Source organism: Leucopleurus acutus (genome assembly GCF_964270905.1).
Source record: "Leucopleurus acutus genome assembly, chromosome: 10".
Classification (NCBI taxonomy): domain Eukaryota; kingdom Metazoa; phylum Chordata; class Mammalia; order Artiodactyla; family Delphinidae; genus Leucopleurus; species Leucopleurus acutus.
The window spans coordinates 20,649,675-20,666,858 of NC_139153.1; positions in this window are offsets into that span (position 1 = coordinate 20,649,675).

The window sequence follows — 17,184 nt, forward strand, 5'->3', positions numbered from 1 at the left end:
ACTTTTATTTTACAGAACTTCAGCCTTAAAGAAAACTTGTCCAAAGGGCAGAATGCCAGGACTGGAACTGTGGTGACTGGACTCCATCACCCCTGTTCCTTCTCCTACATCATCTTGCCTATCATAGCGCATGCGTCCAGTCTTTCCTTAGAAAGGATGGATACACTCTGGGTTGGAGATGCCTACTATTTTGACAAACTCATTCCCCTGATGCCTAGATTGTGTAATCCCTTATGCTGACCACTTAGCACACGGGGCCATTAAAATGAATGGAAATTACATAATTTCAGAAGTGCTCAGGAACCACCAGTGGCTAGTGCCCGCCTTCCTGGGACAGCACAGATATAGACCATTTCCATCATCACAGGGACTTCTATCAGATAACACTTACTTAGAAAAAAAGCTCTTGATTTTCTAGGACTCTTAACTAGCAAATCTGAATTCTACCACCTTTAGATGAGAGAGGAAAGTTAATTTAGAGTAAGCTTGTTCTTTATTCTGACAGGGAGTAAGATGCTTCTCATTTAACCTATTGATTAAAATGTTGTATTTTTGTTTATAGCTGTTATTGGCCCCTTACTATGTCAGAGGTACAAGTGCTCCTCCTTGCTGGTGACAATGGAAAGGGATTTACAGTAATACGCGTTCAAGCTCTTCTCTTTGACCCTTATTTCCAGTTTGAGAGTGAGGTGTCCAGAGGAGAACAAAACTATTTCATCTACTCAGAGATCAAAGTCAAAATACCTCAACCAAAGGGCTGGCCCCAGGTCATCACAGTGACCCATATTTATCTCTCTGATTCTAAGGATGTAAACACCAAAGAGTTCTATATTATAATGACTATACAGAACTGCAAATAGACTTTGATGCATTCATACTACTTGGTTTTCCTTTTTCAGGAGGTTTTAAAAGGTGCACTGGCCACCTTCAGATCACTTTCATTTTCCATTAAGAAAAAGAAATCCCAATGTGTTTTATTAAAATTTTTCATCACGCATATTACACTCCAATTTCTATTTTTTAACTGAAAAGGATTGATTAAGTCAGCAGGTAGCAACTGAATCGTGTTTAACATTCAGTGTGACTGAAGTAGATTATTTTTTCCTTTTTTTTTTTTTTAGTATCCCTGGGCAAGGCTTTATTTACTGGTATTCAAATGTTGCAGCTCTAACCAAGGGTTTTCTTTGTCATTTCACTCCCCAACAAGGACATGTAGTGTAAAAAAATTCAAAATGCCTCAAATTACTTGGCTTAATAAAAATTGACAGGTAGTGTTGATACAAGAGAAGGAAATTGTTGGAGGTGAAGAATGCAAGGCAGAAAGCATGCCTCGCTGCAATACTGCTGGGCAGATTTAAAGGCTCGTTGTAACTTGTAGCAAAGTTAAAATAATGCTTCTGTAGTAATAATGCTTTTCCTATTTACAGCGTTTTCATCTACAGTTAGCCTAAGGCTTTTTACATTCTATATATAGATACCACTTGAACTTCCACTGAAATCCAGCTACCTTTGCCGTGGAATCAAACATCTTCTCTCTGCCAGCAATATTACACAACAGTTTTCAGGAGGGAAAATGAAGAATAATTTCTCCTGTTGAAACTGCAGAAGGAATTTCTGAGTGGGAAGAATGTAATTTCTAAGTTAGACTTGGCACTTACACTAGGACTTAACACCCCAATTCATACAGAAAGTGGGCGTGGAAACTTCAAAGAACACAAGTGGTCACCACCAATAGTTTTATTCCTCAAATGGTTAATTATACCATTTATGAAAATGAAAGCTATTTCCCAATATGACTTCTTGCTTTTACCTGTTAAGCTTGAGAGGACCACAGGTGTTTTGGGGTTTTTTTTTCCTTTTTGTAAGGGAAAACAATTATAAGAACACACCTACACTTTTAATCATGCAGAATGGTCAACAAGGGTAACGTGTATTTAAGCCCTGGTAGGTACTGGCAGAGCGGTATATCTTTTCATATGTAATTAATTATTTTGTAGGTTTATGATTTTCAGAGAAGTATAAAACTTAAAGGTAAACAATGCAAATGAAAACTATTGGAAAATGTAGAAATTTACACTTTGTGATTTTTCCTACATCTAATTTCCTATAGAAAGTATTTACCAAGGGAAGTTACCTATTAGACAATAAGCAAGGACAAGAGGGGCAGGGGTTGAAAAGAGTGGGAAAAGGGAGGAAGGAGCAATTTTCACGTATTCAGAAGTAAAAAATAAACCAACATGAAACACAACAACAACTTTCACCTTCCAAACCAGAGAATGACTAAAATACTCTTTTCTCTCTAATATTCTCTCAAATTACTTTTCTCTCAAATTAATCCTTCTCAAGGCCTGCAAAGGAAAGGGCTCAGAGCTTTATATAATTTAAACCAAGAGCTGTGTATTTGAGCCATATTTGAGTACCTGTGATGGAAATTTTAAAAATCGGCTCAAGTAGGAATTAAGAATAAAACTTCAGAGCGAAGAATCCCAGAATTTCAATCCATTTTTGATCTGTGATATAGTCATTACAACACAAAACCCTCACCCTCTCAAACTCCAAATTACTGTACAAATATCTACTGACTAACAAACAAAACTGCATCCCCTTGAGAAAAAATTCTGATAAAATGTTTTAGGGTTATCAGAGGAGAGCAACGATCTGTCAAAGGTTTCCTGGTTTACCATGCCAGATTATTTTGGTTTTCATTTATTCATCAATTAATTAATTAAATAATTATTCGCTAAATGCCCATAGTACCCCACACTTGTATCATCTACAAATATCTCCAGATATTGCCAAAATGCTCCCAACTGAGAACCACTGATATAACCTATGAGTATTTAAGAAGTTAATTTCTTTGAGTTATTAAGGGAATATATGCTTGAGTAGAATTACGAAAGAGCACTTCAAAGAGAAAACTAAGAAGAGGTCATATATCAAACTTAAAAGAAAGTGAAAAGAAATATCTCTATTAAAATGAAATCTCAGATAAGGTTTCCTTTTTACTTTTTATTATTTAAGTTTTCAGACACATACAAAAGTAGAGAAAATAAAAAAGTGAACCTTTAGGAACCCTCCTACACTGTTAGTGGGAATGTAAGTTGGTGTAGCCACTATGGAAAACAGTATGGAGGTTTCTCAGAAAACTAAAAATAGAATTACCATAAGATCCAGCAATCTCACTCCTGAGAGTATACCCAGACAAAACTACACAGCAAAGAGATACATGCACCCCTATGCTCATAGCAGCACTATTCACAATAGCCAAGACATGAAAACAACCTAAATGTCCATCAACAGATGAATGGATAAAGATGTTGTACATATATACAATGGAATACTACTCAACCATAAAAAAGAATGAAATAATGCCATTTGCAGCAACATGATGGACCTAGAGATTATCATACTAAGTGAAGTAACTCAAAAAGAGAAAGACAAATGCCATACGATATCACTTATATGTAGAATCTAAAATATGACACAAATGAACCTATCTATGAAACAGAAACAGAATCATGCACATAGAGGACAGAGGTGGTTGCCCAGGGGAAGGGGGTTGGGGAGTTGGAGTGGGAGGCTGGGCTTAGCAAATATAAATTTTCTATATATAGAATGGATAAACAACAAGGTCCTATTATATAGCACAGAGAACTAATATCCTATGATAAACCATAATGGAAAAGAATTTTTTAAAAAGAATGTATGTATATATATATTATATATATATGTATAACTGCATCATTTTGCTGTACAGCAATAGTTAACATAACACTGTAAATCAACTACACTTCAATAAAAAAATAAAAAAAGAAAGTGAACCTTTATATACTTTTTTTTAACATCTTTATTGGAGTATAATTGCTTTACAATGGTGTGTTAGTTTCTGCTTTATAACAAAGTGAATCAGTTATACATATACATATGTTCCCATATCTCTTCCCTCTTGCGTCTCCCTCCCTCCCACCCTCCCTATCCCACCCCTCTAGGTAGTCACAAAGCACCGAGCTGATCTCCCTGTGCTATGCATCTGCTTCCCACTAGCTATCTATTTTACGTTTGGTAGTGTATATATGTCCATGCCACTCTCTCACTTTGTCACAGCTTACCCTTCCCCCTCCCCATATCCTCAAGTCCATTCTCTAGTAGGTCTGTGTATTTATTCCCGTCTGACCCCTAGGCTCTTCATGACCTTTTCTTTCTTTTTTTTTCTTAGATTCCATATATATGTGTTGGCATACGGTATTTGTTTTTCTCTTTCTGACTTACTTCAGTCTGTACGACAGACTCTAGGTCCATTCACCTCACTACAAATAACTCAATTTCGTTTCTTTTTATGGCTGAGTAATATTCCATTGTATATATGTGCCACATCTTCTTTATCCATTCATCCGATGATGGACACTTAGGTTGCTTCCATCTCCTGGCTATTGTAAATAGAGCTGCAATGAACATTTTGGTACATGACTCTTTTTGAATTATGGTTTTCTCAGGGTATATGCCCAGTAGTGGGATTGCTGGGTTGTATGGTAATTCTATTTGTAGTTTTTTAAGGAAACTCCATACTGTTCTCTATAGTGGCTGTACCAATTCACATTCCCACCAGCAGTGCGAGAGTGTTCCCTGTTCTCCACACCCTCTCCAGCATTTATTGTTTCTAGATATTTTTGATGATGGCCATTCTGACTGCTGTGAGGTGATATCTCATTGCAGCTTTGATTTGCATTTTTCTAATGATTAATGATGTTGAGCATTCTTTGATGTGTTTGTTGGCAATCTGTATATCTTCTTTGGAGAAATGTCTATTAAGGTCTTCTGCCCATTTTTGGATTGGGTTGTTTGTTTTTTGATATTGAGCTGCATGAGCTGCTTGTAAATTTTGGAGATTAATCCTTTGTCAGTTGCTTCATTTGCAAATATTTTCTCCCATTCTGAGGGTTGTCTTTTGGTCTTGTTTTCCTTTGCTGTGCAAAAGCTTTTAAGTATATGCTTTTTATTTTATACCTATTATTGAGATTGATAATTATTTACATCTTATTTACATCTTCTATATGTGTTTCATCTATCACTTTTTACAAAAACAAACCTTAAGTATCGTGATATTTTAACCCTAAATATTCATTATGTATTCCTAAAACATGAGGACATTTTTATACATAATCACAATGTCAGCCTTACTCCTAATAAAACTGGCAATTCCTTAGCATCATCTAATGTGGCACATACTTGTATTTCCCCAATTGTCCCCAGAATGTCTTTTTATAATTATTTCATTTGATTCAGCATGCAAACAATATCGACAAATTGATTCCATTGTTAATATCTTCTAAATCCCTTCCCCCCCACCTCCTTTCCTCCCAATGCTATAGACTTGAAGAAGCAGGATCTGTTTCATCCTAGTTCTTTTAAAATGTTCCACGTTCTGTATTTGTCCAATTTCTTCTTTTTGGCACCATTTAACTTGCTTCTCTCTCCCCTTACTTCCTGCAATCCTTCCATTATGTTCAGATACTTGATTAGATTCGAGTGCAACTCAGTTCATGTACAATATGTACTCCGTATTGTCTCCCAACAGAGGTACGTAAAATCGGGCTGTCCCTTTAGTAATTCTAAAATTCATCAGTGGGTACACATGAGTTCATGTGGCAACAACCTAAAAGCACAAATGTGAAGTTACATTTTGCCCAGTAAAGTTATCTGCAGTGGGGTTCTTTGGCAGCTGGCAAATAACCAGTTGTCCATCAATCTTTCACTTCATGGTTTGGGCATCTGTTGATAACCACTGCCTGAACTACTTCATTAAGGATTGTAAAATGATGATTTCTAAAAATTTTATCATTCATTCTGAATTCATTACTTGGAATTCTTTTTCAAGAAGAATTCTTCCTGCATTCTTTTCTTCACCAACCAGTCTTTATTTGGTTGCCCTGAAATCCAGTTCATAGGGGAAAATCAAAGGGAGAATACATTACACACTTTTTGGCACTTTGCTTTCTTCACTGTGAGGGATATAAAAGTTAGTCACCCAGGTTTTCTTTTGGAAAAGGACTTTTTGGTCAGCTGCTGGCAAAGGCATAGGCAAATGGTCTTCAGCTGTTGGCCCCTTCAGAGATCTGCCCTGATCACATCCAAAGACTGACTGATGAAGAAGCTATAAAACCCAGTCATTTAGGCCCAATGGAGGACACTCCAATGGACCACGTCAGCTCTAGAGCTCACCGTGAGAAAATCTAAGGTTGTCATTTGGACTTTCACTGCAATATCACCTCTCTCTGCTTAGTCTTTTCCTGCATTGATGGGTGTTTATACCAGGGGCACTGCTACAAACATCCTGCACACTGAACTCCATCTCAGAGCCTTCCCAAACAGGGCTATCAAATCTAGCAAATAAAAATATGCCCAGCTAAATTTGTATTTCAAACGAACAATGAAATGTTTTTAGTATAAGTATATCCCCTAAAATATTTGGGACATACTTATCCTAAAGAGTACAGAGTTCACTTAACAAGATATTCTACAGATCACTCTGCACTTGTGTATATATCTTTATTTCTTTTTCCTACTTATTATAAGAATCTACTGGTAGATATTTGGGATACTTACAATTTTTGTCATTACATACAATGTCTTCATGAAAAACCTTATGCACATATTTCACACTTTTTTTTAACATCTTTACTGGAGTATAATCGCTTTACATTGTTGTGTTAGTTTCTGCTGTATAACGAAGTGAATCAGCTATACGTATACCTATATCCTCATAATCCCTCCCTCTTGCGTCTCCCTCCCACCCTCCCAATCCCGGCCCTCTAGGTGGTCACAAAGTACTGAGTTGGTCTCTCTGTGCTATGCGGTTGCTTCCCACTAGCTATTTTACATTTGGTAGTGTATATATGTCAATGCCACTCTCTCACTTCATCCCAGCTTATATTTCCCCCTCCCCATGTCCTCAAATCCATTCTCTATGTCTGCGCCTTTATTCCTGTCCTGCCCCTAGGTTCTTCAGAACCTTTTTTTTTTTTTTTGATTCCATATATATGTGTTAGCATATGGTATTTGTGTTTCTCTTTCTGACTTGCTTCACTCTGCATGACAGACTATAGGTCCATCCACCTCATTACAAATAACTCAACTTCATTTCTTTTTATGGCTGAGTAATATTCCACTATGTATATGTGCCACATGTTCTTTATCCATTTATCTGTTGATGGACACTTAGGTTGCTTCCATGTCCTGGCTATTGTAAATGGAGCTGCAATGAACACTGTGGTACATGACTCTTTTTGAATTATGGTTTTCTCAGGGTATATGCCCAGTAGTGGGATTGCTGGGTCGTATGGTAGTTCTATTTTTAGTTTTTTTAAGGAACCTCCATACTGTTCTCCATAGTGGCTGCATCAATTTACATTCCCACCAACAGTGCAAGAGGGTTCCCTTTTCTCCACACCCTCTCCAGCAATTATTGTTTGTAGATTTTTTGATGATGGCCATTCTGACTGGTGTGAGGTGATACCTCATTGTAGTTTAGATTTGCATTTCTCTAATGATTAGTGATGTTGAGCATCCTTTCACGTGTTTGTTGGCAATCTGTATATCTTCTTTGGAGAAATGTCTATTTAGGTCTTCTGCCCATTTTTGGATTGGGCTGTTTTGTTTTTGTTTTTTTTTTGATATTGAGCTGCATGGGCTGCTTGTATGTTTTGGAGATTAATCCTTTGTCAGTTGCTTCGCTTGCAAATATTTTCTCCCATACTGACGGTTGTCTTCTGGTCTTGTTTAAAGTTTCCTTTGCTGGGAAAAAGATTCTAAGTTTCATTAGGTCCCATTTGTTTATTTTTGTTTTTATTTCCATGTCTCTAGGAGGTGAGTCAAAAAGGATCTTGCTGTGATTTATGTCATAGAGTGTTCTGCCTATGTTTTCCTCTAGGAGTTTGATAGTGTTTGGCCTTACATTAGGTCTTTAATCCATTTTGAGTTTATTTTTGTGTATGGTATTAGGGAGTGTTCTAATTTCATTCTTTCACATGTAGCTGTCCAGTTTTCCCAGCACCACTTATTGAAGAGGCTGTCTTTTCTCCATTGTATATTCTTGCCTCCTTCATCAAAAATAAGGTGACCATAGGTGCGTGGGTTTATCGCTGGGCTTTCTATCCTGTTCCAGTGATCTATATTTCTGTTTCTGTGCCAGTACCATACTGTCTTGATTACTGTAGCTTTCTAGGATAGTTTAAAGTCACAGAGCCTGATTCTTCCACCTCTGTTTCTCTTTCTCAGCATTGCTTTGGCTATTCAGGGTCTTTTGTGTTTCCATACAAACTGTATAATTTTTTGTTCTAGTTCTGTGAAAAATGCCATTGGTAATTTGATAGGGATTGCACTGAATCTGTAGATTGCTTTGGGTAGTAGAGTCATTTTCACAATGTTGATTCTTCCAATCCAAGAACATGGTATATCTCTCTCTCATCTGTTTGTATCATCTTTAATTTCTTTCATCAGTGTCTTATAATTTTCTGCATACAGGTCTTTTGTCTCCTTAGGTAGGTTTATTCCTAGGTATTTTATTCTTTTTTGTTGTAATGGTAAATGGGAGTGTTTCCTTAATATCTCTTTCATATTTTTCATCATCAGTGTATAGGAATGCAAGAGATTTCTGTGCATTAATTTTGAATCCTGCTACTTTACCAAATTCATTGATTAGCTCTGGTAGTTTTCTGGTAGCATCTTTAGGATTCTCTATGTATAATATCATGTCATCTGCAAACAGTGACAGTTTTACTTCTTCTTTTCCAGTTTGGATTCCTGTTATTTCTTTTTCTTCTCTGATTGCTGTGGTTAAAACTTCCAAAACTATGTTGAATAATAGTGGTGATGTTTGGCAACCTTGCCTTGTTCCTGATCTTAGTGGAAAGGGTTTCAGTTTTCCACCACTGAGAACGATGTTGGCTGTGGGTTTGTCATATACGGCCTTTATTATGTTGAGGTAAGTTCCCTCTATGCCTACTTTCTGGAGAGTTTTTATCATAAATGGGGGCTGAAATTTGTCAAAAGCTTTTTCTGCATCTACTGAGATCATCATATGGTTTTTATCCTTCAGCTTGTTAATATGCTGTATCACATTGATTGATTTGCGTATATTGAAGAATCCTTGCATTCCTGGGCTAAACCCCACTTGATCATGGCGTGTGATCTGCTTAATGTGCTGTTGCATTCTGTTTGCTAGTATTTTGTTGAGGATTTTTGCATCTATGTTCATCAGTGATATTGGCCTGTAGTTTTCTCTTTTTGTGACATCTTTGTCTGGTTTTGGTATCAGGGTGATGGTGGCCTCGTAGAATGAGTTTGGGAGTGTTCCTCCCTCTGCTATATTTTGGAAAAGTTTGAGAAGGACAGGTGTTAGCTCTTCTCTAAATGTTTGATAGAATTCACCTGTGAAGCCATCTGGTCTTGGCCTTTTGTTTGTTGGAAGATTTTAAAACACAGTTTCAATTTCAGTGCTTGTGATTGGTCTGTTTATATTTTCTATTTCTTCCTGGTTCAGTCTCAGAAGGTTGTGCTTTTCTAAGAATTTGTCCATTTCTTCCAGGTTGTCCATTTTATTGGCATTTAGTTGCTTGCAGTAATCTCTCATGATCCTTTGTATTTCTGCAGTGTCAGTTGTTACTTCTCCTTTTTCATTTCTAATTCTACTGATTTGAGTCTTCTCCCTTTTTCCTTGATGAGTCTGGCTAATGGTTTATGTTTTGTTTGTCTTCTCAAAGAAGCAGCTTTTAGTTTTATTGATCTTTGCTATCGTTTCCTTCATTTGTTTTTTATTTATTTCTGATCTGACCTTTATGATTTCTTTCCTTCTTGATTTCTTTTGTTCTGCTAACTTTGAGGGTTTTTTGTTCTTCTTTCTCTAACTGCTTTAGGTGTAGGGTTAGCTTGTTTATTTGAGATGTTTCTTGTTTCTTGAGGTAGGATTGTATTGCTATAAACTTCCCTCTTAGAACTGCTTTTGCTGCATCCCATAGGTTTTAGGTTGTCAGGTGGGTTTTTTTTTTTGCCTTTTTTTTTTTGTCATGTTTTTATTGTCATTTGTTTCTAGGTATTTTTTGACTTCCTCTTTGATTTCTTCAGTGATCTCCTGGTTATTTAATAGTGTCTTTTTGAGCCTCCATGTGTTTGAATTTTTTACAGATTTTTTTTCCTGTAATTGATTTCTACTCTCATAGCGTTGTGGTCGGAAAAGATACTTGATACGATTTCAATTTTCTTAAATTTACCAAGGCTTGATTTGTGACCCAAATATGATCTATCCTGGAGAATGTTCCATGAGCACTTGAGAAGAAAGTGTATTCTGTTGTTTTTGGATGGAATGTCCTGTAAATATCAATTAAGTCCATCTTGTTTAATGTATCATTTAAAGCTTGTGTTTCCTTATTTATTTTCATTTTGGAAGATCTGTCCATTGGTGAAAGTGGGGTTTTAAAGTCCCCTACTATGATTGTGTTACTGTCAATTTCTGCTTTTATGGCCGTTAGCACTTGCCTTATGTATCGAGGTGCTCCTATGTTGGGTGCATCAATATTTACAACTGTTATATCTTCTTCTTGGATTGATCCCTTGATCATAATGTAGTGTCCTTCTTTGTCTCTTGTAATAGTCTTTATTTAAACTCTATTTTGTCTGATATGAGAATTGCTACTCCAGCTTTCTTATGATTTCCATTTGCATGGAATATCTTTTTCCATCCCCTCACTTTCAGTCTGTATGTGTCCCTAGGTCTGAAGTGAGTCTCTTGTAGACAGCATATATATGGGTCTTGCTTTTGTACACATTCAGCCAGTCTATGTCTGTTGGTTGGAGCATTTAATCCATTTACATTTAAGGTAATTATCAATATGTATATTCCTATTACCATTTTCTTAATTGTTTTGGGTTTGTTATTGTAGGTCTTTTCTTTCTCTTGTGTTTCCCGCCTAGAGAAGTTCCTTTAGCATTTGTTGTAAAGCTGGTTTGGTGGTGCTGAATTCTCTTAGCTTTTGCTTGTCTGTAAAGGTTTTAATTTCTCCGTCGAACCTGAATGAGATCCTTGCTGGGTAGAGTAATCTTGGTTGTAGGCTTTTCTCTTTCATCACTTTAAATATGTCCTACCACTCTCTTCTGGCTTGCAGAGTTTCTGCTGCAAGATCAGCTCTTAACCTTATGGGGATTCCCTTGTATGTTATCTGTTGCTTTTCCCTTGCTGCTTTTAATATTTTTTCTTTGTACTTAATTCTTGATAGTTTGATTAATATGTGTCTTGGTGTGTTTCTCCTTGGATTTATCCTGTATGGGTCTCTCTGTGCTTCCTGGACTTGATTGACTATTTCCTTTCCCATATTAGGGAAGTTTTCAACTATAATCTCTTCAAATATTTTCCTAGTCCCTTTTTTTTTCTTCTTCTGCGACCCCTATAATTTGAATGTCGGTGCGTTTAATGTTGTCCCAGAGGTCTCTGAGACTGTCCTCAATTCCTTTCATTCTTTTTTCTTTATTCTGCTCTGTGGTAATTATTTCCACTATTTTATCTTCCAGGTCACTTATTCGTTCTTCTGCTTCAGTTATTCTGCTATTGATTCCTTCTAGAGAGTTTTAAATTTCATTTATTGTTTTGTTCATCACTGTTTGTTTGCTCTTTAGTTCTTCTAGGTTCTTGTTAAACATTTCTTGTATTTTCTCCATTCTATTTCCAAGATTTTGGATCATCTTTACTATCATTACTCTGAATTCTTTTTCAGGTAGACTGCCTATTTCCTCTTCACTTGTTTGGTCTGGTGGGTTTTTCCCTTGCTCCTTCATCTGCTGTGTATTTCTCTAACTTCTCATTTTGCTTAACTTACTGTGTTTGGGGGGTCTCCTTTTCACAGGCTGCAGGTTCATAGTTCCCGTTGTTTTTGGTGTCTGCCCCCAGTGGGCAAGGATGGTTTAGTCGCTTGTGTAGGCCTCCTGGTGGAGGGGACTGGTGTCTGTGTTCTGGTGGATGTGGCTGGATCTTGTCTTTCTGGTGGGCAGGTCCACGTCTGGTGGTGTGTTTTGGGGTGTCTGTGGCCTTATTATGATTTTAGGCAGCCTCTCTGCTAAGGAGTGGGGTTGTGCTCCTGTCTTACTAGTTGTTTGGCATGGGGCGCCCAGCACTGGAGCTTGCTGGTCTTTGAGTGGAGCTGGATCTTAGCAGTGAGATGGAGATCTCCGGGAGAGCTCTCGCTGATTGATATTACATGGGGCCGAGAGGTCTCTGGTGGTCCAATGTCCTGATATCAGCTCTCCCACCTCAGAGGCTCAGGCCTAACACCCAGCCAGAGCACCAAGACCCTGTCAGCCACCCGGCTCCAAACTCCAGAACTCCACACTCCGGAGGCCCTCTCCCCTTCCTCACAGGTCCTCTATTTCACACTTTTACCAGTGTACTTTAAGGAACATTCTTAGAAATGGGATTGCCATATTTACAAAGTAAATGCATATGTAATTTTTTAGATATTGCCAATTCCCCTTGACAAGGATTAACAGCATGATATGATGGGAATGATAGAGAAAAAAATGCTAGCAATACGTTTCTCCGTAACAGTGGGTTATTGATTAGTCTTAATAGAGCTTGCCCTTTTTTTTCAATGCATTGCATATTTAAAATTACTACAATTGTTTTTAAGTGTGTACACACTAGAGTTTGAATTTTTAAAACAAAACACTCTCCAAAAATTGTAAGACAAAAAATGTAAGAAATAGCATGATCAATTCAGAAACTAATAGAGGAATAAAAGCAGGCAGAATTCGGAAGTATTATTCTCTTAAAACCTGAATAGTATATGGTAGGAATAATTTCTAAAAGCATTCGGCAAGAGATATTGAGAACTTTCAAAGTAGTCGTATATCTTAGTCTTATATTTATGCTTTTGAAATGTTTTCTAAGAAAATACTATGAAATATGGATGATTTACATACAAAGTTGTTCACAGCCCACATTTTGGGTACAAGTAAAATAGAGTGTGGTCATAAAAATGAATGGTATTTTTAAAGACTTTAATTCAAACCTGCTATGAGAATAACAATGACAACCCAAAGGAAAATTTTCCAGAATTTCATCACCCAATCCATGTTTCCATTTTTATAGAGAACCCTTCAGTACTTCTGCGTGTATATGCAACTTGGGCAAAGTTACAGTAAGTTAGAACTTGATATTTTAAATTTTAGAAAACATACCATCAGTCTGTTTCTATTTTGCTACTGTCTTGGTATTTCTTACCTCATTCTGACCCCATTAAGATTAGCCAATTTACCAATGTGTTTGTACCTTTCTACACCTTTCTCCAGGCTCATAGAAGTTAATGCACAAATTCAATTCACATGCAGGCAACATTTTTGTCTTTGCTTATTTTTATATAAATGTGAGCATTCTATAGACATTTCCCTATAACTGGCTTTTCTCACTCAAACATCATACATCATGGACATGGGTCACCAGGTACAATTCTAAATCATTCTTTTCTATTAGCTGAATATTCCTAATATGAGTGAAACATACTTTATTTTAACCATTCTCCTATTTATTGGCATTCAGTGTAAACAGGTTTTTGTTTTCATTTTGCCACTCCATGCTGAAATAAACATCCTTACACATATAACCACACATGAGCGATTTTTATTTTAATGTAAAAGTTTCTTAGGAGTGGAGTAGCTAGGTCAAAGGGGATGTACTTTTTAATTTGAAATGCATATTTCCGTATTACTTTTTTAAGGTCTATACCTATAAACATTCCCACCAGTAGTGTGTGAGAGTGACTTGCCTCCTTGTACTCACCAGCACCTTATTAAATTTTTGCCAATCTGATGGGTGATAAGTAGTATCACATTGTTATTAATGAAATAATTCATTCTTTCATGTGTACTGGCCTTTTGAATTTCCTCTTCTGTCAATTGCTTATTATGCACATTTTTCTATTGGGCCACAATGCTTTTGCTTATGTAATTGTATGTATTTTATAATACTATAGCTAAAATTTTTTTCCTGTCATACGTGTTGCAACATTTTCTTCCAGCTTCTCATTTGTCTTTTGATTTGGTTTTAGTACAGTTTAACATACAAAAATACTTTATGGATTTAAATGTCTCTTTTCTTTTATGGCTCTGAGTTTTCTGTCTTGCTCAAATTGCTTTCCTTCACCCTAAAGTTATAAAAACATTCACTTAAATTCTCTTACCAGGTTTTTAGTTTTATTAAAAAGCATTTAACCTTTTTATCTACCTGGAATTTATTTCTGTATATTGTGTGAGCTTGGGCTGGGGGTGGGGTCCAAGACCGCTGTTTATCCAGGTGGAGAGCCAGTTTTGAAAGCACATTTAATAAATAAATAAACCACTCTTTCTCTACTGAATCAAAATGTCATATTCTTCATATTTTAGTTTTCTAAGTATACTCAGATATATTTTTCCACATAGTTGTCTCTTCCTCTGCTAATTTTTTAAGATTCTGATTATCATACTAAAATACAGATTTTAATTTCTAGAAGTTAATCACCTCATGTAATTTTTTAAACACAATTTTTAGATATTCTGAACTTGTACTCTTCCACATGGATATTAAGATAGTTTGACCTTTTTCCTTCCACTCTTTCCAAAAACAGTTTGAAAGAAGTTTCGAACTTCTAATTCAGATGATGTTTTACTTATATATTAATATACTAATTTTTCGATGATTGACATTTTTTGATACATCTTGCTGTCCAAGAATGGTATGCCTTTGCTTTCTTATGGTCTACTTTTATTTACTTAAGCAAGAGTGAATAAGAATATTCAATGACTAGAATGACATTTGTGAAGATTTTTAATGACATAGAATAACATTTAATATTAAACCAAATAAAAGCAAAGAAGTAAAATTACATGGACAGCATGATGCCAATTAAGTAAAAATGCATGGAAAAAGACTGAAAGGAAATATTCTAGAACATTAACAGTGTGACATGTCTGAGTGGAAAATCTGTAGATGACCTTTATTTACCCTGTATAATTTTCTATAGCTTTCAAATTTTTATTGTGGGCTGGATCCAGAGCATGGCTCTGGATGAATAAAACGCATATAAACTCTCCTATTTTGCCCACCCAAAGAGGTAGTGAATTAGGAATCCTAGAATCAATAATGAAAAATAAGCAGCACCTCCTGCTGTGCGCCAAAGTCCCATTTTGTCAGAGAAGAACCTATAAAAAACCTTCTGTGACAAGGTGTCTGATGGATTCAGTCAAACTACATAGCACCATTATATATGGAGAACGTTTCTTTCCTTATCAAACAGAAACTCTAAAATAAGCATACCAGTTCAAGCTTCGAACATAAGCGTTATGTTGGAGTTCATGAGAAGTAATAGCAATTAGTGTATTGGGCATTTATAACTTCATTCTGACATATAATAAATGCTTCACACAGAAATTTTGAAAGCACTTTACCTGAAATCACCAACTAGTCAAAGGATGAATCGGAGATAATGCTTAGGTAACTCAAAAGACATTTCTGTGGATTTTCTAGAAAGTATTTTCATGAAGGCTAAATTGCCAACTGAAAATTGTTACCCCCGAACAAACCCTATCAACATGTTCTTTGCTGTCTCACCTTCCAACATGTCTTCTTTTGATTCTTCTGAAGTATGAAAATGAAAGGCTGAAACATTAGGTACTCAATAAACGCAGGTTCAAATTTTCCACTATGAAAATACCTCCCGGGGCTTCCCTGGTGGCGCAGTGGTTGGGAGTCCGCCTGCCGATGCAGGGGACACGGGTTCGTGCCCCAGTCCAGGAAGATCCCACATGCCGCGGAGCAGCTGGGCCCGTGAGCCAAGGCCGCTGAGCCTGCGCGTCCGGAGCCTGTGCTCCGCAACGGGAGAAGCCACAGCAGTGAGAGGCCTGCGTACCGCAAAAAAAAAAAAACCTCCCGAAGTCAGCATTTTTTTCACGTTCTCCCCTTGGAAATCATATAACAGCAACAAGAAGTCGGGGGAAAAAGTCTGCAAACTCCATTTACAATGAAGCTAAGGTATAGATGTAACACAGAGACATGTATATGATCTGCTGAAACAGCTTAGATAGGGTAAAAGAGAGGAAAATTTTTAAAAATGAGATGATTGAGAGGGCCCAGCAACAGTGGGTATCAGAGTCAGGAATGATACACTTCCTGAAGGTGAGAGCGTCTCCCTGTGGTGAAAGAATTATATCCGGCATTGGCAATAAGAGGTCAGAAAATGTAGTAGACAGGGTTGGCAACTGAGAAAACTCTTTGACTTGGTTCAATTTACAGGAGCAGACGAGGTGGGCCTATACGAATAATCACATCAATACCATATTTTTAGGAGTGCCATAGCTGCATATTTGTCCCTGTGGTAGTAAAGAAGGAGACAGCTTTCAGTCTGTGAACCTGGAGGACTTCCCCTGCTCTTCCCCGTTCTGAACACTTCCACCACCACAAATCTGCAAATAGCCAACTCACTCAGATGAGTAATAAGAAAGTTCTAGACATGCATCGGCACAAAGATATAACGTGAAACCTGCAGCAAAGAACAGCAAACTGTTAATAGATTTAAAAAACACATTTACCATAAAATATTGTCACAAAGCAGAAAAAAAAATTACAGCTAAAAATATCATGGAGTATGCTGAAAACGTGAGGTAGCAACCACCACTAGGAACACCACAAAGAAGAATGCAAGAACACTGAATAAATGCAAGAATTTAGGGAAAACAATGAGGGATAAAAAAGGAGGATATAAAATGGAATGTGTATGAATAGAGCATAGAATAGAAGTAGAATACAAAAACAAAAATTTAGGAGGGACCTCACTTATGGCAAGATGAAGTAGATGTACTTTTCAATATTCCTCCCACTAAGTACAGCTAAAAACTCTGGAGATCTATCTATCTATCTATCTATCAAACAATCATAGGAAGATTCTGAAAGTTGAAGCTAAGATGGCAGGCTCATTAAGGATCTTGGGACCCAAGGAGTAACACAGTGCTGTGTTCCCTGGTTGATTTTTTGTTCGTTTAATTTTGCCTCATATATATCAGACTGAATATTGGAAAAGCCAGCAATCCAGAAATGCGAAAGCGTGCAGACGAAACTAGGACCCAACCAAAGCCTGCTCTCTCTAGCCAAAGGATCAGGAAAGGGGACAAGAA